The sequence below is a fragment of the Artibeus jamaicensis genome, unplaced genomic scaffold (genome assembly GCF_021234435.1).
Source record: "Artibeus jamaicensis isolate MK-2021 breed Jamaican fruit bat unplaced genomic scaffold, CSHL_Jam_final contig_47, whole genome shotgun sequence".
NCBI lineage: Eukaryota > Metazoa > Chordata > Mammalia > Chiroptera > Phyllostomidae > Artibeus > Artibeus jamaicensis.
The window spans coordinates 55,518-80,554 of record NW_026521848.1 but is presented as its reverse complement, the minus strand read 5'-3'; the positions used below and the strand labels follow the sequence as shown (position 1 = coordinate 80,554).

Here is a 25,037-nt window from a genome sequence, read left to right as displayed (position 1 = left end):
GGTGTGGTTGTTGATAACTGTGAGTTTGCTGTCTTTTCACTGTTCATCTTTTTTATCTTCTTTTTCTTAGGTAAGTCCCATTAACATTTCATGTAAGAAGGGCTTGGTGATGATGAGCTCCTTGAATTTGGTCTTATCTGAGAAGCACTTTATCTGTCCTTCCATTCTAAATGAAAACTTTGCTGGATAGAGCAATCTTGGTTGTAGGTCTTTGGTATTCATGACTTGGAATACCTCTTTCCAGCCCCTTCTTGTCTGTAAGGTCTCTTTTGAGAAATCCACTGACAGTCTGATGGGAAGTCCTTTGTAGGTGACTGTACCCTTATCTCTTGCTGCTTCTAGGATTCTCCCCTTCACTTTAATCTTGGCTAATGTAATTATGATGTGCCTTGGTGTGTTCCTTTTTGGGTCCAACTTCTTTGGGACTCGCTGAGCTTCCTGGATTTCCTGGAAGTCTATTTCCTTTGCCAGAATGGGGACGTTCTCTTTTAGTATTTGTTCAAATAAGTTTTCCACTGGTGACTGTTCCTCTTCCCCTTCTGATACCCCTATAATTCGAATGTTGGAGTGTTTAAAGATGTCCTGGAGGTTCCTAAGACTCTCCTCATTTCTTTGAATTCTTGTTTCTTCGTTCTTTCCTGTTTGGTCACTTTTTTCCTTTCTTCTGGTCTACTCCCTTGATTTGAGTCCCAGTCTCCTCTCCATTACTATGGGTTTCTTGTGCATTACCATTCATTTCAATTAGTTTAGCCTTCATATGTTCCTCTAATTTGTGACTAAAATCAACCAGTTCTGTGAGCATCCTGATCACCAGTGTTTTGAACTGTGCATCTGAAAGTTTGGCTATTTCTTCGTCACTTAGATTTATCAGCTCCGGGGCTCGGAGTTGTTCTTGAGCCATGTTTTTATCTGTTTGTGCCTGTTATGTATGAGGAGCAGAGCCTTAGTTGTTTACCAGGGCGGGGCCACACAAGGCGCTGGTTTGTGACTCTGTGTGTGGCGGTGGGATCAGAGAAGGAGCAATGGCGGTCCTCTCTGCTCGTCCATCCCACCACTCCCCCCGCCTGTTTATCTGAGCGAAAATGTGCGAGCCCGCCACCCTGCGCCGTGCGGTCTCAATGCTCACTTCTTCACTGGTTTATCTGCATACAAATGCTGGACCAACTGCAGACAGCCAGCCGCACCTCTTCCCTGTGTCCCGCAGCTAGCCCGCACCTGGGATCTGCGCCTTCAGCTGCTTGCGCACCACCCCAGTCCGGGATCTTCTTGGCCAACCCGCTCCGCTGCTGGCTTCGCCCCTCTTACTGGTTTAGCTGAGCATTTTGTTGTTTTTGGACTCTGTATTGTTGATTTTCTGTGTGGTTTAGTTGCGTTTATTGTTGATACAACTTTATTGTTTTTAGATTTGGTTGTGTGCGGATGCAAGGTATTTCCACTTATGCCTCCATCTTGGCAGAAGTCCTCGAGAGCTTTCTATCTTAACTCATATCCCCTCTTCCTCAAAACAGCGCCACACTTGTAATTTAAAACAGGGCTTCTCAAACCCATTACTCAAGGATAGCACCTGAGAATCTAACTCAATGCAGGTTCTGATTTAGTAGGTCTAGGGTGAGCCCTGGGGATCAGCGTGTCTACCAAACTCCCAGGTGATGCTGTAGCTGTGTATTTTCCAAAAAGGACCACAGTCATATTTCCTCTCCCACATGTGCTTCTCATAAACATGTTAACTGCATTTTCTCTTGACTTAAACCAGGTAGGACTTTGCGATTAGCTTCACTAATGGAATGTTGCAAGAGAGAGAGACTGTGTGACTTCTGAGGTGAAACCATTCAATGTGATGTGGCTTTGTCCCGGCTCATCTTTGGGACCCTGGCCTTTGGAATCCATACCCCATGCTGTGTGAAAGCCCAAACTATCCCACAAGGAGAGACCACGTGGAGAGGGACAGAGGCCCCCAGCCAACAGCCAGCACCAACTTGCAGACTTGAAAGTTGGATGTGCCTTCAGATGATTCTATCTAAACCCGAGATGAGCCATCCCTGCAAATTGCAGATTTGTGAGCAAACTGCATGCTGCCATCATTTTAAAACAACTGAGTTGGGGGCTGTTTGCTGTGGATAAGTAGATAGCAGTAACCAGGCTGACACTGCCAGTCCATGGACCACACTTGGAGTAGCAAGAGCTTAGACCACTAGACCATCTCATGGCTTTTGTAAATGTTCACCTTCTACTTGTTATACTCTTTCTATTCGCATTTTTTCTTATTCCTTCTGTTCTCCTCTGAGGACACTTTTCAAATGTTTCAGGCTGGGCCTCTTGCCTCATCTGAGTCCCCTCAGCCAACTGTGCCTCTTCCATCCCAGTCCTGACCATTTCCACTGTCCCTGTGTGGTGAGGGTTTCTCCCCATTCTGCTGGATGGAGAGTCCAGGAGACCAGTTCTGAGGCTGACTTGGACATTGCTGGCTGTAGCTCAGTAATGCCAGCACTGGTGATTATACAGATGGAAGATGCCAAATTACCCAAGTGCCTCCCATATAAATGCCACCTCCATTGTCCAGGCCATAGCTGAGAAGAGCTGCCACCCAGATATCAGAAGCCACCCACCATGCTGGTCTTGCACAGTGTGCATTGCCTCCAAAGTCACTCGCTGCAGTCCACCCTGAGTGCCTCTCCCCCAATTCCAGTCTCTTTCTCCCAGACTTGGCATCTGTGAAGCATGACCCAAGCACATTCGAATGTAGCTTCCATGAGATCCTAGAAAGTCCAGCCACTTTCAAGAGTGCCAAGTGAGGGGAGAAAGCTCTGCTCACCTTCATGCTCTTGGGGTGTCTTTCCCTCCTAACTGGGTCCTAGGGTTTGACTTTCAGCCTTCTCTTCAGCCTCTCCCTCCCCAGCACATCTCCCAGAAGCTGCACACCTGGCTAAGGTTGGCTAAGTGGACCAGGTGGGGATTAACCCTTAACCCCCAAACCCCACTCCCAGTCTTGGGGCACTCCATTGGACAAAGGACAGAAAGCACCTTGCCTTCAAGAAGGAAATTTCCATGGACAGGGACTCACCTCTCTGGCCAGCACCTCACTTCTCTGGGTACATTCTCACTCCCAAGTCACATAAAGGACTTTTAGGAAGAATTGCAAAAATGGTTTGTGAATGCCCAACTATCTCCCCTGAAGACATGTCTCTCCTCAGGATGGAGTGCCCTACTTGATGCTTTGGGCATCTTTTCTGCAAATGTGCACCAAAGCAAGAGTGATATTTACAGTCCTCTTCCCCTCAGCCACCATGCACAATAACTGCCTGTCTCCTGCAGATGAAGCTGTGAGTCAATGGCAACACATCTGGGAACATCTAGAAGCCCTCACTGCTCATCTGCTAGCATCCATTGTCAAAGCCTCTGTTCCATTGTCAAATCTCTGAAATAGTGCTGTTCAGTTGACATATAATGGGAACTATGTATGTAGTTTTCATTTTTTCCAGTCATATTTCCAGTCAAAAATGAAAGAGGAGGCCCTAGTCATATGACTCAGCTGGTGAGAGGATGGGCTTCAGGTTTTTTGCACCAGGGACCAGTTTCATGGAAGTTGGAGTGGTTGTGGGGAAAATGACAGGAGACAGAACTCAGGCAGTAATGCAAGCAGCTGTACATACAGAGGACAGTGATGTTCAACTGCCACCCACCTCCTGTTGTGCACCCCAGTTCCTAACAGGTGTGGTCCAGGGGTACAGAATCCCTGGGTTAGAGGGTCATCCCAATACATCAAGTTTGCAGATTTGATCTCTGGTCATGGCACATAAAAGAATCAACCAATGTATTCATACATATGTGGAAAAAGAAATTGATGTTACTATCTCTTGCTAAAAGATAAGGAATAAATTTTTTAATTAAAAATAAAAATGTCAGTAGAAAGAGATGAATATGCACTTGAAAAAAATGCTGAACATTTTTAATCATCAGGAAAATGCAAAAAAAATCCTCCACAAAGTGATTTTTATCTCACACCCATTAAAAAGTATTGTAAAATAGAAAACTATTGTAAAGAAAACTATAGAAAAAAACAAGATAAGAAAAAATAAATGAAATACTATCAGTAACAATGTGGAGAAATCAAAACTCTTGTGCAGTGTTGGGGGGATGACAAATGGTATGGTCACTGTGGAAAACCATCCAGTGATTCCTGGAGCAATTAAACCTAGAATTACTATACCATCTGGAAATCCCACTTGCAGGGAGAGACCCAAAAGTACAGAAAGCGAGGTCTTGAACATGTATCTGTACATCCAAATTTATAATGGCATTATTCACACAAGGCAAAAGATAGAAACAACCCAACTGTCCATGGACAGTTGAATGATAAACAAAATGTGGAAAGTGCACACTATGGGATATTAGTCAGCAGAAAAAAAAGGAAATTCTGACATAAGCTACACATAGATGAACACTAAAGACATTATGCTGAGTGAAATGAAACAGGAAGAAAAGGAGAAATATTATGTGATCTTGTTGCCGGTGACAGTGGGCTGTTTGGCAGTGTTGCAACAAAGGAATTTCAAAGGGCACGTGCACTGAGTAGTTTAAACATGGTTGTAGGATTTTATTGGGTGGGGGAAATAATACAGCATCAGGAATGTAGAGAGCAGGCAGGTTGTAGCAGCTGCTGCCCCAAGAGTCCTGCTAATCCTCCACATGTTTTCCTGACTTTTGCTCATGAGCAAAGTGCCATTGAAACTATCCAATCCAAATTTCTGGCCAAGATGAATGTGTAGGGAGATACACTGTGTCTCCTCCCACAACCAAAAAGTACAACAACAAATTTAAAAACAAAGAATACCCAGAGCTGACAGAAAATCAAACTATATGAAAGTCACACAACCAAAAAGTTAAAGAAGAAATATTCACCTAGACCTGAAGGAGGGGCGGAGACAGTCAGCCAGGGCAGAGAGGACTTCTGGCAAGGCTGTGGTGGAGGACCAATGTGAGCTAGGTGGCAGCTGACAGAGTGGGTGGTCCCACATTGCATGTGGATAAACTGCAGGGAACAGCTAGGAGAGCAAGACAGACTGCACAACCCAGGGTTCCAGTGCAGTGAAATAAAGCCTCAAAACCTCTGACTGAAAAAACCTGGGAGTTGAGGTGGCAGGAGAAACTCCCAGCCTAACAGGAGAGTTTTTTGGAGAGACCCACAGGGTCATACAATGTACGCAAACCCACACATCCACCCCGGGAATCAGCACCAAAAGGGTTCAGTTTGCTTGTGAGTTGAGGAAGAAGTGCCTGAAAGCCGGATGAGTCCTGAGCAAGTGGCATTATTCCTCCTCAGACCTTTCCCCCACATACAGTTCCACAATGCAGCAATGGAGGTTGCCCCACCATGGTGAATACCTAAGGCTCTGCACCTTACTATGTAACAGGCATGCTGAGAAAAAATATATGGCCCAAATAATAGAACAGATCAAGGCCCCAGAAAAAATACAAGTAAGTGATGAAGAGACAGCCAATCTATCAGATGTAGGGTTCAATACACTGGTAATCAGGATGCTCACAGGATTGGTTGAGTATGGTTGTAAAATAGGAAAAAAAAAAGTAAAGGCTATGAAAAGGAAAATGTATAGGGAACCAACAGTGATGGGAAGGAAACTGGGACTCAAATCAACAATTTGGACCAGAAGAAAAAAATAAACATTCTGTCAGAACTGATTGAAGAAACAAGAATCCAAACAAATGAGGAGAGGCTTAGGAACATCTTGGACAACTTCAAACATCCAACATCCAAATCATAGGGGTTCCAGAAGGAGAAGGGGAAGAGCAACAAATTGAAAACTGATTTGAAAAAATAATGAAGGAGAACTCCCCCAATCTGGCCAAGGATATAGACTACCAGGAAGTTCAGGAAGCTGAGAGAGTCCCAAAGAAGTTGGACTCAAGGAAGCACACACAAAGGCACATCATAATTACATTACCTAAGATGAAAGATAAGGAGAGAATTTTAAAAGCATCACGAGAAGAGGAGACAGTTAACCTACAAAGGAGTTCCCATAAGACTATCAGCTGATATCTCAAAACAAACTTCACAAGCAAGAAAGGACTAGAAGGAAGTATCTGAATCATGTAAGTTAAGGACCTACATCCAAGATTACTCTATCCAGCAAAACTATCATTTAGAATGGAAGGGCAGATAAAGTGGTTCCCAGATAAGGTCAAGTTAAAGGAGTTCATCATCACTAAGCCCTTATTATATGAAATGGTATAAAGGCTTATGTAAGAAAAAGAAGAAGATAAAAATATGAATAGTAAAATCACAACAAACTCACACAACTATGAAAAACTGAAACTAAAAACTAAAACAAAAACCAACCAAGGAAACAACTAGAAGAATAATAGATTCACAGAAATCGAGATCATATGGAGGGTTACTAGCAGGGAAGGAGAGGGGAGGATAGGGGAACACGAATAGGGAATAAGCATAAACTGTAGGTAGAAAATAAACAGGGGAGGTTAAGAATGGTGTAGGAAATGTACAAGTCAAAGAACTTTATGTACGACCCATGGACCTGAACTAAGTTGGGAGAATGCAGGTGAGAGGGGTGGTGCAGGGTGGAGGGGCAAAGGGGGGAAATGGGACAACTGTAAGAGCATAATCAATAAAATATATATTTTAAAAAATACATCCAACCTAATTCGTGATCTTCCAGGGCCTGTGTTTGGCCCTCCCCTTAACCAACCCTGTCCTTGACCTACCAAGGTTCTGCATCCCTTATCAAATCTGAGTCTTTTTCCAGAGTTTCCCAGGTGAAGCTCCATCTCTTCAGGTCACCATTTTGGCTTCAACTGCACATGCCTAGCAGTTCTGTTGGTCATCTTGTCTCTACTGTGCATATGCCCAGCAGTGGAATTTCCCCTTCTGCTTCCTCCAATAATCCAGATAAGGGGGCAGTTGTGGCACCCAGAGGGAGGCTTTCCTGCCTGCTTCACTTTGGGCTACAGTCCCCTGGAATGTGTTAAGGAGTCTGTGAAAGCTATAGCTTCCTAGTAGAAGCAGGGCAACATTGGATTCAGTGTCTCCATTGAATAAGCTTTCATTCATCTCCCTAGTTTACTATGCTCAGTAATAAGGGAGAATGTTTGTTCTCCCTCTTTATTAATAACTTGCTAATTACTTATGCCAACAACCCCAGTTACATGAGGTTCATGTTGCAGTCAGATATATAGAGACACAAAGCAGAATGGTGTTTGCCAGGGGCTGGAGGTAGAGGAGCACAGAGTTGTTTAATGGGTACACTTTCAATTTTCCAAGGTTATAGGAGCTCTGGAGATGGATCATGGAGATGGTCACAAAATGATGTGAATGTTTTTAACACTACTGGTCTGCACTGTTAAAAAATAGTCAAAATAGTTCATTTTAATGGATATTTGTCCACAGTAAAAACTTAAACAAGCAGGTAAAATTAGTTTTAGCAATATTTTATGTATCACAATGTACTCCAAATATTATCATTTTTATATGTAATTAATTTTTAAGATGATTTAAATGTTTCATATTCTTGTTATCATACCAAGCCTTGGGAAATTCATCATTCAGCATGCATATTACAATTAGTGTGCACCTCAGTTAGTGTTAGCTAAATTTAAGTGCTCAATAGCCACAAGGGGCCAGTGGGTGGCCTTGATCGAAAACATCACCTGCAAGACCTGCACACGTCTCTCCTCTACCTGCAAAGACCCTCACTGCCCCTGTAACACTCCCGCAGTTCATCTGCAAATACACCTACAGTTACCCTGCAAGATTCCCACCTCGTCCTCAACATGCCCACAGCTCACAGGCCAATCCCCAATCTCATCCCACATCTTCAGAGAAAGCACTTGCTCAGGACCATGTGTTGACTACAAATCAACATTTGCAGGTTGATCTGACTAGAAAAATCACCCCTTTTTTGCATAAATGTGCATAAAATTCCATATGCCACTGGGAAGCATGCTGGCACAGCAGCAGACAGCCATTGCAAACTCAGGAAGGTGTTAGGCCTGGTCTGGACAGCAGGCACACAGGTGTCCTTCCTCTTGCTATCTGCAGGCTCTTTATTCTCCTTCTCTTCCTTGAGGGTCTCATCCTCCCTCTCTTTCAGGAAGGCAACTCGCTCCTCCCAGAGCACTCCCACCTTCAGCCTCAGATTACACCTGGTCCAGCAGCTGGACATCCACTCTGTGGAGGTTCCCCTGCCAGAGGGAAGTGGGGGTCATGGCATTCCACCCCAGAGAGCATGCCCCCCCCACTATCTGAGTGGCAGTGATCTCAGCTCAAGACCTCACAAAGATTCTGTGCCTGGCCACACTTTAGTCAGGTTGATGAAACTTCTTGTAGGCCTATCTGTGCATCTCCTTGGGAAATCTAGTTTTCACTAGAATCCCCATTCTCCACACCAGAACACTCTCCATATCTTATTTAATTGGGCTCCTCATGCCTCGAAAACCACCAGCTGATATCTCACCACCATGGCCTACCTTCTGCAGGAATTCTGCCGAGTCAGTTTACTCCAAATTCCCTCTTCCTACTGATGCATTTTCCATTCGCTAAACCTCAACTGCTTCGAGGCCAAGCATTTCCACTCACCCATGCTTAATTTGGACTTGAGCCCAATCTGTCTCTTCTACTGCAAAATCCCATTGGAGTGGTCCCTATACTAGCCACCTCACTGCCTGTAACATGTGTTCCTGAGCCTGTCCTCACTGTGTCTGGACCCTCACTGCCATTCTGCTTCTCACAGTCTCTTGATCTCTGTCTCTGTCTCTGACTCTCCATTTCATTGTCCCTCACTGTATCTACCCGGGTGTGTGTTTCTGGTACTCTCTCTCTTATTTCGCTCTCATGGTGTCTGTCTCTCTCTATATCTCAATCTCTCTGACTGTGTCTTTGTCTTTCCTTATCCCTGTCTTTCCATCTCTATTTTTTGCCTTTTCCTCCTTCTTTCTGTCTCTCAGAATTTAATACCAGGCTCTCTTTGTTGCTATTCTCAATCTCTGATTTTCATCTCTATCTCTCTGTTTCTGTCTCTATTCTTATCTGTCACTATTTGGATCTGTGTCTCTTCTCCCCACTCTGTTTTTCCCATCTCTCTCTCTCTCTCCCTCCCCCCTCCAACACACCCTCCCTCTGTTTCTCTATTCATGTCCCCCTATTTCTAGTTCTCAATTCTTGCCTCTTTCTATAGGTGCATTCACATCCATTCATTCATTCTCCCTGTACCCCTACTCTGTACTCTTGCCCCTACAATTTCTTCACTCACAGCTTCTCCTAGGTCCACAGAAGAAACTGCCATCAGAGCGTGTCTGTGGAAACATGAGACGCTGGAATGTTCTTGCTGGTGGAGGACACACCTTAAGGCTTAGTGGGGTGGGCACAGCCCTGGGGGCAACAGTCCAGCCTGCCTCAGCTGCCTCCACAGCTCCACTGACTGAGCAGTGGCTGCCAAGAACAAGTAGTCCAGATGCACACAATCCCATGTGGATCTGGGTGTGTGGGGACTAATGGACGATGGAAGAGGGGAGAGGGTCTGTAATGTCTGTAATGGCATCCCAGAGTCCATTCCCCAGTGTGAGTCTGCATTCATTCTTTCTGAAGTCTGTCTTCAACTCTGCTCACAGGGTGTGACTCTACCCCTCCCTGCCTCTTCTCAGGCCTAATCCCTCCCTGTGTTTTGTGTCTATTGATGCCTGGCCTCCTCCTGTCTGGCCTTCTCCTGGGTCCCACCCTCCACTCACCCTCAACCCCAAGCTTGGTTTTGATTCTCTCCACTCAGCCCATCCCAGGGCTTCCCAACCAGTGTGCCTCAGGAGTCAGGAGCAGCTTCCAAGACAGTGATCCCTCAGCTGGGGTGTCTCAGTGTCCAGGCTGCTGCTTTACACTGAGCAGCCAGTGCTCCTGACTCTAGATTTGCCCAGAGACATTATCACTATGGGCACTGGGCTCTGGCAGGGAAGAGATTGGAACACACTGCAGGCCTCTCTTGGTTGGGACTGGAGGTGCAAATTTCATCAACCTGTCAAAGGCTCCTAAGTCCCTGACTTTAGTCCCGACCTCCCTCCTGAGCTTCTCCACCTGGATGTCTCCACATGAATGTGGTCAAAGCACAATTCTTAATTGGGACCCACAGCACTACTAGTTTTGTGGAGCTACTGTAACAAATTACCACAAACTTAGTGGCTTAAAACAGCACCATGTTATTCTCTTACACTTCTAGGGTTCACAAGGCTGGGTTCCTTCTGGGGGCCCTAGGGGAGAATATGTTTCCCACCTTTGCCCAGTTTACAAAAGCCACCGCATTCCTTGGCTCATAGCCCCTTCCTTGCACCACTCCTACCTTCAGGACTCTCCTGCTGCCATTTTATAATACCCTCATGATTACACTGGGCCTGCTTTAATTATCCAGGATAATCTCCTCATCTCAAAATTTTAACCTAATCACCTTTTTCATTTTCCCAATCAAGTAACAGTTTCCAGAGATCAGAACGTGGAATTGGCAGGGGTGTCATTTGCAGCCTACCACACCTGTCTGTCCAAACACCTGCTGCTCCCCCCCCCCCAGGTTCTGCATCTCTATCAGTAGCATCAGCATCTTCTTTGTTTCTCCAGCTTTTGGCTCAGCCTTCAAACAAACTCATCATCTAAGCACCTCTCACTACTTCTGTTGACCCATCCCTGCTCCTGTCCTCATTCATCTCTGGGCTGGATGAATACCGTAGCCTCTTTGTTGCCCCAAAGCTTCCACCCTTGCTCTCTAAGATCTCTTTTCACCCTGGCAGAAATGATAGTTGTAAAGTCTAAATCCTATAAATGCAGTAAACTCCTGACAGGCCTTCGCAGTCAGTTCCCTGCCCTCCTCTCTCACCCAGGCTTCTACCTCTCTCTGCAAGACAGCTCCAACCTCTGCTCCTTGCACTGGCTGTTACCTTTGCCTGGAACACTTTCCTCCCAGATCTTTGAGTTTCCTCCTCTTAAATGTCATCTCCTCAGAGAGGCTTTTGACAATAATAGATCCACCACAGTCTCTCCCTATTATATTACCTGTTTTCATTTGCCTCTTATCAAACACTATCTGAAACTATCTCACTTATTCACCTGTTACTTATGCATCCTCTCCTTGCCTGGAATGTTAACTCTGAGAGAAGGGCTGGGTTGGTCCTGTTCACCATGATAACCTCAGCACCCGGAGCAGTGTCTGCCCTGTGGTACATGCTCAGTAAATATTTGTGGAATAAATGAATGAATTTCTATCCACAAGACTGCACATTATGTCTTCACTCTTCAATATGGTCTTGAACTCCCATATGAAATCACAAACACACCACAATCCTAACCTTGTCATTTCACCTCTATCTCTCACCCTGAAGTCGAACCTCCTCCACTCAAATCACGAAGAGCCGGCGAGCATACTGTCAGTTGCTAAATATCTGAAATCCCCAGGCAGAGGGTTCTCTTTCTGTGAAAATGTCAAGTTTGGGTCTCTGACAAACATTAGGTATTTTGCTTTGATCAAGTCCCTGAAAAAATCTGAGATGATTTTGGCATCAAAGAGAATAAATTAACCATAGTCAGTGTATCTTTAAAAATATTATTATCCCACAGAAATAAACACCAAAACAATCCCCTAAATGTCCCCCATTAGAGGCAAAAGTACCAAATACTTACCCTAAAAGTTATGGCTTCCAGAAAGTGTCCAGCCTGGTCATATTTTCCCAGCAGGAGCCAGTGTACACGGGATGAAGTCCCTGAGCAGAGGAGGACCCTGTATTGAAATGCAGGGTGGACTAGAGAATCAGGGACTGTCCTTGTGCATCAGATGGCATCATGGGTTCAGGCCAAAAACAAGGTGGGTGGTGCCACAGTGGAGCTGGGGATGTGACACTTACAGGTGTTGTGTGTCCCCTCAGGTTCCTTGAGCATCTGAGAGGCTATGAAGCAAGTATTGGGAGACACATTTCCTGTTTGCACTCCAAGCTGTAAGGTCTCCATTTCCTTCATGGGGACAGTGCATTAATTTCTTGTGGCTGCCATCACAGACTTCTACAAATGGAATAGCTTAAAACCAGAGCATGTTCGTCTTAGCATTGTGGGAGCCAGAAATCCAACTCAAAGTTTGGGCAAGTCCTCATTTCCTCTGCAAGTTCTAAAAAACATTCTGTTCCTTTTCTGTCCATCTTTGGTGGCTGCTGGGATTCCCGGACGTGTGGCTGCATCACTCCAAGCTCTGCCTCCATCTTCACATGAACTTCTCTGCATGTCATGTCATCTTCTGTTTCTTAGGAGGAACATATTATTGGATTTAGGACTCCTTTAGAAAACCCAGTGTCATCTCATCTTAAAGTAAATTACTTAATTGTATCAGCAAAGAACCTATTCCTAAAAAAGGTCACATTCACAGGTTCCAGGGGTTAGGATGTGGACATAGTTAGGGGGGATGGCAGGCAGCCTGATTTTATGCTCCAGTTCATTCTGTAATTTGGGAGATTCTGGAGTTTCATTTATGGGGCTCCACTGAGATCTGCAATGAACCCCACTGAAATTAGGCTTCCCCTGCAGCCTAGAGAAGTGAGCTGCATGAGAGGGAAAAGGAGAGATGCCAGGAAAACCACCAGACAGACTCTGACATGGACCTGCAAAGACCACAAGCCTGCACCCCACAGAGTCAAGACTGCATGAGATGGAGGGCTTCCTTGATTAGCACCACATGCTCTGTGCGACCATTGCTTTGATCATGGCTATGAAAATGCCACAAAATATATGATTCAGAGAAAATCATATTTAAAGAGTGATACTAGATTAACAGAACTTCCTCAAAACTTTCTGCTTCAAAGGAACTCATTAGGAAAGTGGAAGGATGACCCATAGAATGGGCAAAAAAGAATCTGTCAACCACATATCTGATAAGGGACTTGTATCAAGAATATATAGTAGATGACACACAAAACTAATAGTTGAAGACAACTAAAACACCTCCATTTAAATATCTGAAAAGAAGGTGAATACATACATGTTCAAAGAGGATTGACACATGGCCCATAAGCACATGAAAATTTCTCTACATCATCAGCCAGAACTGAAATGCAAATACAAACTACAAAGTGATTGCACTGCACACCCTCTGAACAGATCAGACTCACAGACAGATGAAGGAAATCCACATTCACTTCCTGTATGAGCTGCCTGGATAATGTTCTGGCAGATCCTCAAAGTGTTCAGCAGAGTTGAATAGGACCCAGCAGCTCCACCTGTAGTCATAGCACATTGTTCATAATAGCCAGAAAATGAAGAAAACCCAAATGTCCATCAATTAATAAAGAAAACCCTACCGTGGTGTGTCCATAGAATGGAATATTACTTCTTCAAGTGAAAGAAAGGAAAAATCCCCGGCTGGGTTGCTCATTTGGTTGGAGCATTGTCCTGTACACCAAAAGTTCATGGGTTCTATCCTCAGTTAGGGCACATACTCAAGTGGTGAGTTCGATCCCTAGTCTAAGCTAGGTGCATACAGAAGGCAACCAATTGTTTTTGTCTCATCTCCCTCTCTCTTTCTCTCCTTTCCTCTTTCTCTAAATGCAATGGACAGATCTTTGGATAGACATTTTTTAAAGGAACCAAACACTGCCCATGTTACAAGATTGATGAACCTTAAAAATATTCTGCTAAGTGGAAGAAGTCAGACAAAAAGGTCACATACAACATATATGATTTCACTTACATGAAAAGACTGCAATAGACAGAATTGCAGGGGTTAGATGGTGGGAGGATTGGAGGTGACTGGTAACTGGTTTGGAGATTCTTCAGGGACTATGAAAATGTTCTCCTTAGAGAACAGTGATGGTTTCACAACTGTGAACACAATAAGAAAATTAAATTGCACACTTTATATGGGTGAGTCATATCTCAATGAAGCTTTTAAAATACATTATTTTTATTGTTGATTTATTAGAGTTGTCTCAATTTTCCCTTATTGTTCTCCCCCACCCCACCAACCCCCCACAGTCAACCTCCACCCTGTTGTCCATGCCCATGGGTCATTTATACTTGTTCTTTAACTAAGCCCTTCTTCTTTCCTTCCTTATCTCCTCTTTCCTACCCTCTGGTCTTTGTCCATAAAAAGAGACAAAGGAGGATGCTATCTAATACTTAGAAACCACATGGGAGGTCACAAAACAAGCCTCAATACACTCAGGAAAATTGAAATTATATCAAGCACCTTCTCAGATCAAAATGACTTCAAACTAGAAACCAACCTCAAAGAAGTAACTCAAAACATTCAAAATCATGGAGACCAATCTCAGGAAGGAAGATGGCGACAGAGTAGGATGGAGCGTATTCCAGCTCCCATACATGTGGGTGAAAATCTTGGCAGAGCTACTGAGAAACAGCGAAATCAACTAACAGATCCACATCTGTTGGGAGAAGCAGCGATTGTGATTATGAAGTTGGGAGAGCAGCGATTGTGATGGACGCTTAGGGTCCAGTCAGCGGCAGGTCAGTGGCATCGGGGAGTTGAATGGAGACAGGAGCCGCGGTGGGGCCAGTGCCCACGGGTGGGCGGCCCCAGTGCTGCCGCTGTCGTGGTGGGTCTGGGACCGGTGCCCGAGGAGTCATCCACGGGACCCGGGGTACCCAGCAGCCTGGGTAGGCTACCAGCGTGGGTCAGCAGCTTTCTCCCTCCCCATCTGGGCAGCACCAGGCAGAGGCCTGTCTGCTTGAGTTTACAGAGAGCAGAGAGTAACAAGAACAAAGAGCTGTGTCCCTCTGCAGACTTGGTGGTCGCCTGCCCGGGAGACTTGAGAGGTGTATTGTTGCCACCAGTCTGGCTGGGGATTGGGCTGGGCTGAGAGGCAGGCTGTCGGGAAAGAGTTGGTTTTTTTTTTCTTGGAAGGTGTATTGAGGTGCTCTCCTGCGACGGCTTGGCTTGCTTCCCACCCAGCCTGGCAGCGGAGAAGTACTGTGCCAGAGACCGAGGGACCCAGGCAGTCTGGTGGGTGCGCGGGTGCCCGAATCCCAGTCTGGTAGCCTGGCTGGCACGTGCTGGCAGCCCAGCCCACAGAGAGGTCCTGCGGCAACCAGAAAGACCGGTTTGGACAGTTCAAAACCAACAAGGGAAGTTTTCTGGTTTTGTTTTGTGGGTTTTTGTTTGTTTGTTTGGGTTATTTTGTTTTGTTTTGTTTAGTAACCTTATAGATTTTTAATTTTATTCTTGCTTTATCTTTCAATGCTTTGATCCTCTCCTTTCTTTTTTTCCTGTTTTTGTCCTTCTTCCCTTCTTCCCAAACTTATCGCTTTCTCCTCCCTTTTTTTGTGTTGTTTTCTTTTGTTGCTTTGTTGCTTTGTTTTCTTTTACCCACAAGAGACACAAACAACTGGGAACTGCGAAAAGACCAGAGTGGGACCCAAAGAGAGGGCATCTCAACAATAGAGACAAAGAGACAAAGTTCACTTTGCTATAGCAGAGAAGCCACAAGTTGCAGCATGCCTGTATTAGTTCTTTTCATTATTCTCACTTCTTTTATATTCTATTAGTATCTTTGTATTCCTCCTCCTTCTGTATAGGCTTCTTAGTCTTGGCTGGTTTTATTGTATTATTTGACAGGTTTCCTCTGTTATTTTCTCCACAACATATCTCTAATTTTCTATATCTCACACCTCTTGTTTTCCTTTAGCACACTACCCGAAGCTCTACACCCCCTATTCAGACAAATCTCATAGAATCAGTCATACGATTGTTGCTCTAATACTATTATAAATAACCCTATGCCTGCAAGAACTCTAGGAACAACAACAAAGACAGCCCAGAGCAAGTAGAAGGAAGGAAATAACCAAGATCAGAGCAGAACTAAATGACATAAAGACTAAAAGCAAAATTCTAAGAATCAGTGAATTCAGGATTTGGTTCTTTGAAAAGATAAACAAAATAGACAAGCCTTTAAGTAGGCTCATCAAGAAAAGAAGAGAGAGGACTCAAATAAACACAATCAGAAATGAAAGAGAAGAGATTACAACTGATACCACAGAAATAGAAGGGATCGTAAGAAATTATTATGAAGAACTGTATGCCAAGAAATTTGCAAACCTAGGGGAAATGGACACATTTCTAGAAAAATATAATCTTCCAAAACTCAATGATGAAGAAGCAGAAAACTTGAACGAACCAATAACAGCAAATGAAATTGAAGCAGTAATCAAAAAAATCCCATCACACAACAGCCCTGGACAAGATGAATTCACAGGAGAATTCTACAAAGCATTTAAGGAAGAGCTAATACCTATTCTTCACAGAGTATTTCAAAAAATCCAGAAGGATGGAAAACTCCCAAATTCTTTTTATGAAGCCAGCATCATCTTAATTCCAAAACCAGATAGAGACACAACAAAGAAAGAAAACTTCAGGCCAGTATCACTGACGAACATAGACACTAAAATACTCAACAAAGTATTGGCAAATCACATCCAACAATATATTCAAAAGATTATACACCATGACCAAGTGGGATTCATCCCAGGGATGCAAGGATGGTTCAATATTCGCAAATCAGTAAATGTAACTCATCACATAAACAAAAGCAAAGACAAAAACCACATGATCATATCAATAGACCCAGAAAAAGCTTTTGATAAGGTACAACACCCTTTTATGATAAAAACACTCAGCAAAGTGGGAATACAGGGAGCATTCCCCAATATAATAAAGGCCACATATGAGAGACCTACAGCCAACATCATACTCAATGGGCAAAATCTAAAATATTTTCCACTAAGATCAGGAACAAGACAAGGATGTCCACTTTCACCACTTCTATTCAATATAGCATTGGAAGTTTTAGCCACAGCAATCAGGCAAGAAAAGGAAATAAAAGGCATCCAAATAGGAAAGGAGGAAACAAAACTGTCACTGTTTGCAGATGACATGATAGTGTACATGGAAAATCCTATAGACTCTACCCAACAACTGCTCAAACTAATTAATGAGTTTGGCAAAACAGCTGGTTACAAAGTCAATATCCAGAAATCAAAGGCATTTTGTATACCAACAATGAATCAGCAGAAGAAGAAATCAAGGAAAAATTTCCATTTGATATAGCAAAAAGAAAAATAAAATATCTGGGAATAAACTTAACCAAGGAGGTAAAGGACCTGTATGCAGAAAACTACACAGCACTGAAGAAAGAAATAAAGGAAGACACAAACAAATGGAAACATATACTGTGTTCATGGATTGGAAGAATTAACATAATCAAAATGTCCATACTACCCAAAGCAATGTACAGATTCAATGCAATACCTATCAAACTACCACTGGCATATTTCACAGACATAGAACAAACACTTCAAAAATTTATATGGAAAGTGGGCAGCGACCAGAGAGGAGAGGGAAGGGAATTTAAGGGAAAAAATGGGGAGGGATTTTGAGGAACAAGTATGAAAGACACAGGAATGAGGACTGGGGGGGAGGAAATGGGAGGGAGGTGGGGAGATGGGGCGGGGGGGGGGCTGGGATGGGAGAAATAGACAAAAAACTGTACTTGAAAAATAACTAAATGAAATTAAAAAAAATTTATATGGAACCACAAACGACCCCGAATAGCAGCTGCACTTTTGAGAAAGAAGAACAAAGTAGGAGGGATCACAATACCTGATATCAAACTATATTACAAGGCCACTGTAATCAAAACAGCCAGGCACTGGCATAAAAACAGGCACATAGACCAATGGAACAGAATGGAGAGCCCAGAAATCAACCCAACTCTCTACAGTCAATTAATATTCGACAAAGGGGGCAGTAACATAAAATGGAGTAAAGATAGCCTCTTCAACAAATGGTGTTGGGAGAACTGGACAGCTACGTGCAAAAAAATGAAACTTGAGCACCAACTTACACCATACACCAAAATAAATTCAAGGTGGATAAAAGATTTAAATGTAAGCCGTGACACCATTAAAGTCCTAGAGGAGAACATCGGCAAGAAAATCTCAGATATTTCACGCAGCAACATTTTTACGGATATGTCCCCTAGAGCAAGGAATATAAAGGAAAGAATAAACAAATGGGATCTCATCAAAATAAAAAGCTTCTGCATGGCTAAAGAAAACAGTATTAAATTAAAAAGACAACCAACTGTATGGGAAAACATATTTGCCAATGATACCTCAGACAAGGGTTTAATCTCCAAAATATACAAAGAACTTACACAACTCCACTCTAGGAAGACATCGAACCCAATTAAAAAATGGGAAAAGGACTTGAACAGACACTTCCCCAAAGAGGACATACAGAATATCCAGAGACACATGAAGAGATGCTCAATATGGTTAGCTATCAGAGAGATGCAAATTAAAACCACAATGAGATACCACTTTACACTGGTCAGGATGGCTATCATAAACAAAGCAACAAACAACAAATGTTGGAGAGGTTGTGGGGAAAAGGGGTCCTTAGTTCACTGTTGGTGGGATTGCAGACTGGTATAACCATTATGGAAAACAGTATGGAATTTTCTCAGAAAAATAAAAATCGACCTTCCTTTTGACCCAGCAATTGCACTGCTAGGATTATATCGCAAGAATCCTAAAACATCAATTTCAAAGAACCTATGCACCACAATGTTCATAGCAGCACAATTTACAATAGCCAAGAGTTGGAAGCAACCTAGGTGCCCATCAGTAAGTGAATGGATCAAAAAATTGTGGTACATATACACAATGGAATTCTATGCAGCAGAGAGAAAGAAGGAGCTACTACCCTTTGCAACAACATGGATGGAACTGGAAAGCATTATGCTGAGTGAAATAGGCCAGGTGCTGAAAGACAAATACCATATGATCTCACCTTTAACAGGAAGCTAAACAACAAAACAAACAAGCAAACAGAAAAAAAAAACCCAAAAACCAAAGACACTGAAATAGAGAACAAGGGGATAGTGACCAGAGGGGAGACGGAAGGGAATTCAAGGGGAAAAATGGGGAGGGATTTTGAGGAACAAGTTTGAAAGACACAGGGATGAGGACTGGGGGGGGGGAAATGGGAGGGAAGTGGGGAGCACAAAGTGGGGGGGGCTCGGATGGGAGAAATAGACAAAAAAACTGTACTTGAAAAATAACTAAATAAAATTTTAAAAAATATAAAAATAAAAAATGGGAAAGGAACTTGAACAGACACTTCTCCAAGGAGGACATACAGAACATCCAGAGACACATGAAGAGATGCTCAATATCGTTAGCTATCAGAGAGATGCAAATTAAAACCACAACGAGGTTTTACACCAGTCAGGATGGCTATCATAAACAAAGCAACAAACGACAAATGTTGGAGAGTTTGTGGGGAAAAGGAGTCCTTAGTTCACTGTTGGTGGGATTGCAGACTGGTATAACCATTATGGAAAACAGTATGGAATTTTCTCAGAAAAATAAAAATCAACCTGCCTTTTGACCCAGCAATTCCACTGCTAGGATCATATCCTAAGAATCCTAAAACATCAATATCAAAGAACCTATGCACCACAATGTTCATAGCAGCACAATTTACAATAGCCAAGAGTTGGAAGCAACCTAGGTGCCCATCAGTAAGTGAATGGATCCACAAATTATGGTACATATACACAATGGAATTCTATGCAGCAGAGAGAAAGAAGGCACTACTACCCTTTGCAACAGCATGGATGGAACTGGAAAGCATTATGCTGAGTTAAACAACCCAGGTGTTGAAAGACAAATACCATATAATCTCACCTTTAACAGGAAGTTAAACAACAAAACAAAAAAGCAAGCAGAATAAAAACAAAGACACTGAAATAGAGAATAGGGGGACAGCGACCAGAGGGGAGTGGGGTGGAATTTAAGGGGGAAAAAGGGAAGGGATTTAGAGGAACAAGTATAAATGACACAGGGACAATAACTAAGGGGGGTGGAAATGGGAGGGAGGTGGGGAGCAAGGGGCGGGGGAAGCTGGGATGGGAAAAATAGACAAAAAACTGTACTTGAAAAATAACTAAATAAAATTAAAAAAAAAAAAGAATGCAGCCTGGTCTGCAGACATGAATTCTAGAGCATGGTGTCCTCAGGAATAAAAGATATAAAAGGCCAAGAAGGTGTCACTTAAGAAACACAATGAGGTGACGAAGAATGGAGGAGCAGAAAGTTGAGGTCAGCTGCCCCAAAACAAATTGTGATCCTTCATTCAATTAAGACCTGAAAAATCCTCCCAGCAAAATCCTTGATTGATAAATGTTCGGTCACCATACAGAGGATTCCTACAACACCAAGGCTTGTACACAATGGCATCCACAGTCCATCTCAGAAGGGGCCTATAGGCATTATTTAGGGAAGTAGCACTGGGAAAATAGCATACACAAATCTTTTAAGAGCTCTTTGACATCCAGCCCTGGTTGGCATGACATTGGGGAGGAAAGCATTACCAGGGATCCTGCTGAGAATATTGGCATAAAAAGGATCACACAATCCATAAATTCCTTGCCCACACTAATCTTACATTGGCCCCACTGTGTCTGTGGACCTATCTGGTGGTCAGGGGACCAGCTGCAGAGCAGAAGAGATAGGATGAACCGAACCGAAAAGAGAAGGCTCACAGTGGTTTCTCAACTTGTTTGTACCAGGAATCACCATACAGAAAACCAGTGCATACTTCTCTGCACTGGTTTTTAGTGCATACTTCTCTGTCAATCTATCCCCTGCACTGACAATTTACTAAAAAAAACCCAAAAAACAAAAAACCATACCGTGCCCCAGGGCAAATGACAGAGATTAGGGCCACCAGCAAATTGATGGATGCAGGGGTCATGGTTCCCATCACACCCCATTTAATTCATTAGTCTTACATCTCCACAATGCTGTTGGATAATGGCAGGTTACAGTGCATTACCACAAATATAACCTAATTTAAACCACAGTTGTAGTTGCTGTGACAAGCGTATCATCAGGGCAGGTAATCACATAACCTCCCATATGTGCTACGAGGCTGTTGATTTGAAAATACACACTTTCCAAAACTCATAAAGTAGTCCGTCAGTGACAGTGTGCATTTACAAGGCACCAGCAACAACATACATTCACAGTTTCTCACTCAACACCTGTGTGACCCATAGGATTCTGTACAACCTGCAGGATATCACATTTGTCCATTACACCAATTTCTAACCTTTTTCATCTCATGGCTCACATAAACTAATAGGTGAGATTCTTCAGCACACCAAAAATATATTACACTTTTTGCTGATCTGACAAAAGAACTTAGGCACAATATTTGTTTATTACACCTGACAGCTATTGTTGTGTTAGCTGTTGCATTTCTTATTTCACAATCTAAGGGACAGGAGGTCAGTGCCCTGACGAAATAATTGGATTTTACGTGTTATAAAAATGCATAGAACACCCCACTTGAAAATTGCTGGTCCATTATATTGATGAGAATATGATAATCAGACCATCTGAACCAGAAATGGCAAGTATTCTGAGTGCATTAGTAAGACACTTGGCCTGTGTCTTCCTTGATGATGAACGACAACACAAGTGAGGACAGTGGCATCCACTGAGAAGAATGATGCCACTGACAGAATCCTCTCTAGTGATCAGCAATTTAAGCGGAGCATGAGCACTCCATGAGCTGTAGGACCAACCACAATTTCAACCATTCAGGGACCAGCTACATCTATGAGGCCTTCATGGCTCCAACAGTCTGGGCCATGCTGGGTGTACCCTCCAGAGTAAACAACAGGTTACTACACTTGTGACTACACGTTAGAAGGATGAAAGGTGATTTTTGAAGCCTCTGCTGGGACCTAGTAAGAGAATCACATGCAGACGCTAAGATGTGGAATGAGGCCATGTTCTCTACAGCATAGAACACTCATGACCTGCTTGCATAACATGTCCAGATAGGTTGGACTCCTCATGATGACCTGGGTGCTATCACATGCACCAACATGAGGACAGGAGAGGAGAGCAGCATTTGCCACAAATGGAAGTGTCACCCCTGAATTAGACAAGAACAGCTGGTCTAAGCTATTGGCACCTACCTAACACTCCAGCACTGTGACCTGACACACATCCCTCCCTTGTGGGCTCACAGAAATTCACTCTGATGAGTCAACAAAGAAAGAAAACACAGCACATAGTCCAAAAAGTTTTTAAATATATTTTATTGATTATGCCATTACAGTTGTCCCATTTCCCCCCTCCATTCCCCCACCTCGCACACCCCCTCCCACCCACATTCCCCCATTTAGTTCATGTCCATGTGTCATAAGATCTTTAGCTTCTACATTTCCCTTACTGTTCTTGCCCTCCACATCTATTTTCTACCCACCATCTATGCTACTTATTCTCTGTACCTTCTGCCCCTTTCTTCTCCTCCCACTCCCCTGTTGCTAACCCTCCATGTGATCTGCCTTTCTATGGTTCTTTTCCTGTTGTAGATGTTTGCTTAGTGCATTTTTGTTTTTGTTTTAGGTGTAGTTCGTTATAATTGTGAGTTTGCTGTCATTTTACTATACATGTTTTTTATCTTCTTTTTTTTTAGATAAGTCCCTTTAACATTTCATATAATAAGGGCTTGGTGATGATGAACTCCTTGAACTTGACCTTATCTGAGAAGTGCTTTATCTGCCCTTCTATTCTAAATGAAAGCTTGATAGAGCATTCTTGGATGTGGGTCCTTGCCTTTCATGATTTAAATACTTCTTTCCACCCCCTTCTTGCCTGCAAGGTCTCTTTTGAGAAATCAGGACAATCTGATGAGAACTCCTTTGTAGATGACTGTCCCCTTATCTCTTGCTGCTTCTAGGATTCTCTCCTTCGTTTTAATCTTGGCTAATGTAATTTTGATGTGCCTTGGTGTGTTCCACCTTGGGCCCAACTTTTTGGAACTCTCTGAGCTTCCTGGACTTCCTGGAAGTCTATTCTTCACTTTCATCCCTAAACCATCCACAATTCCCCTAGTTGTCCAAGCAGCTATTCAGACTTTACCGTAATCCCTGGCCAATCCACAATACCCCCAACCTTTCCAAACACCAATTCAGATTTAACACAGTCTCATACCAATCATCGGGACATGGCTAGCTTGTGTACTGGGATAAAGGAAGACTTTCAAAGAAGGGCAACATTTTACCTTTCTGCAGTGCTCCCAAAAATGCTGAAAATGTGTGAATTCAGACCATGCTTTGCTGCAAGCTGCACGCATCATCCTGCTCACAGGTAGACACTGTAAAACTTTGGATCTGACTCTGCAAATGGCTTGCTCTCTATTCGTTCCCCACTTTGCATTCACCACCTTCCCACTCACTGCCATCCCATTCCCTTTCGAGTCTCATTTCCTCCCACTCAAACTCCCTTCCAGACTCAAGTCCTCAAACACCCTCAGATCAGGATTCCCGTGTTCCTGGTGCCCTCAGACCTCCATTCCCTCCTCACTCTCCAGGCTCACAGACCCCACTGGATGCCCATCTTCTTCTTCCACTTGGCTTCTGTCCCATGTCCTCTGTTGGCCTGCATATCTGGGGCTCCTTCTGTCCCTAATGTCAGGGCACCGAGATGAGTTTTCAAAAGTCATATTGAGTTTTCTCTATTCCTCCAGTCTCCATATTGCACATCTTAACCCATCCCAGTCTGGAAGAACAGCACCCTGCACTTCATCCACACAATGTCAGTGGCCACCCCCTCAAATGTTAGTTCTGCCCCTCCCCTCACAGTCCTCAGCCTCATCCTTACTCCCTCTCTTAAAAAAGCCCCCCCTCCTCTGTGGCACCAGGACATTCACTTAATCCCAAAATGAGCCACCAGCCCAAACCCTTCCCCGGCTTTACAATGTCCTCACCCCCACTGTGCACAGGAGCACATCCTCCCTTTCAACTGGCCACCTGTGGGGAAGATCCTCTAGGATTCAACTTGATGCTCAAAATGCAAGGCAACCTACATGGTAGAGGCTGTTTCTCCACCTCACAGACCTGTTTTGAACTCTGTTTCAGATGGACACACGAATTTGTGAAGCAAACAAAGCAAGCCCGTGCTTGCGCACACCAATGTCAGCTGAGAGGTGGCGAGCCCGCCCCGAGGCCCAGCGCCAGTGGACAGCAGCTGGGACCTGGACTCCACTGCAAGGAGGACTCCTCAGCAAGGGGAGGGCCTGTGGCTTCCTAAGGGCCTGTGACAGTAAACGCGCAGTCAGGGTTATGAAAGAAGGCTTTTAACATCTGTGTGAGCCTGTTCCTCAACCTCAAAGCGAAAATGGATGTGGAGTTTCAACAGTCTCGGAGGTCAGCACGGGTGTGGTGCTGCGCCCCACCCACCCTCTGTGCCACGTGGACGGGCTTCCACTTCTGGGTACAAAGGCTGCTCTTGTGGGACCCCATTTATCCCACCACAACATTAAAATGCCTGCCAAACGGTCAGTCTTCATATATAAAACGTACTTTGCTCCTATCGTTGAACAGCTCCAGGCTGCCCGGGTATCCACCAGGCCTCTCATTGCATCACCCACTCCACTGTTGCCTCGCCCCACCCCCTGCCTGGCCTCCTTGCTTAGTCATCAGGGCGCCCGACCTGGGGTCACACGTGACGCAAAGGCTCAAGGGGCATTGGGTACTCGGCCTGATGCACATTCAGCGGTGAGAGTTCCTTCTGGGCGAGGCCTACTTCTCTCTAGGAAGAAGCCAACTTTCCTGCCATACCGCCAAAGCCGGCCGAAATCAGCGAGGGTGAAGTCATGCACCCCTTAGTGGAGGCAGGGCTTGCCGAGGTCGCCAAGATCGTGTGGAATTTCCTGAGAGGCCAATTAATAGCGCATGGAATGGAGCTAATTGTGAACGACTTAGACCGAGACGCTCCAGATCTAATCAAGGACCTGCTGATATTTGTAGTTGACAAAATTTCAGTTGCACTACAAAATATCACATTGCATTAGAAAGATGAGAAGAGACTGCATCTGCTTGCGTATCCTTAAATTTTTCTTCAGAAACCTGCTTGCATATCTTTAATCTCTATGACTCTTAAAATACAATCAATG

General features: G+C 43.9%; 1 pseudogene; it reads right to left on the bottom strand.

Moving 5' to 3' along the window:
* The window catches only part of LOC119043610 (leukocyte immunoglobulin-like receptor subfamily A member 6), a 144,443-nt pseudogene that overhangs the window by 64,996 nt on the left and 54,410 nt on the right, over nt 1-25,037 (bottom strand).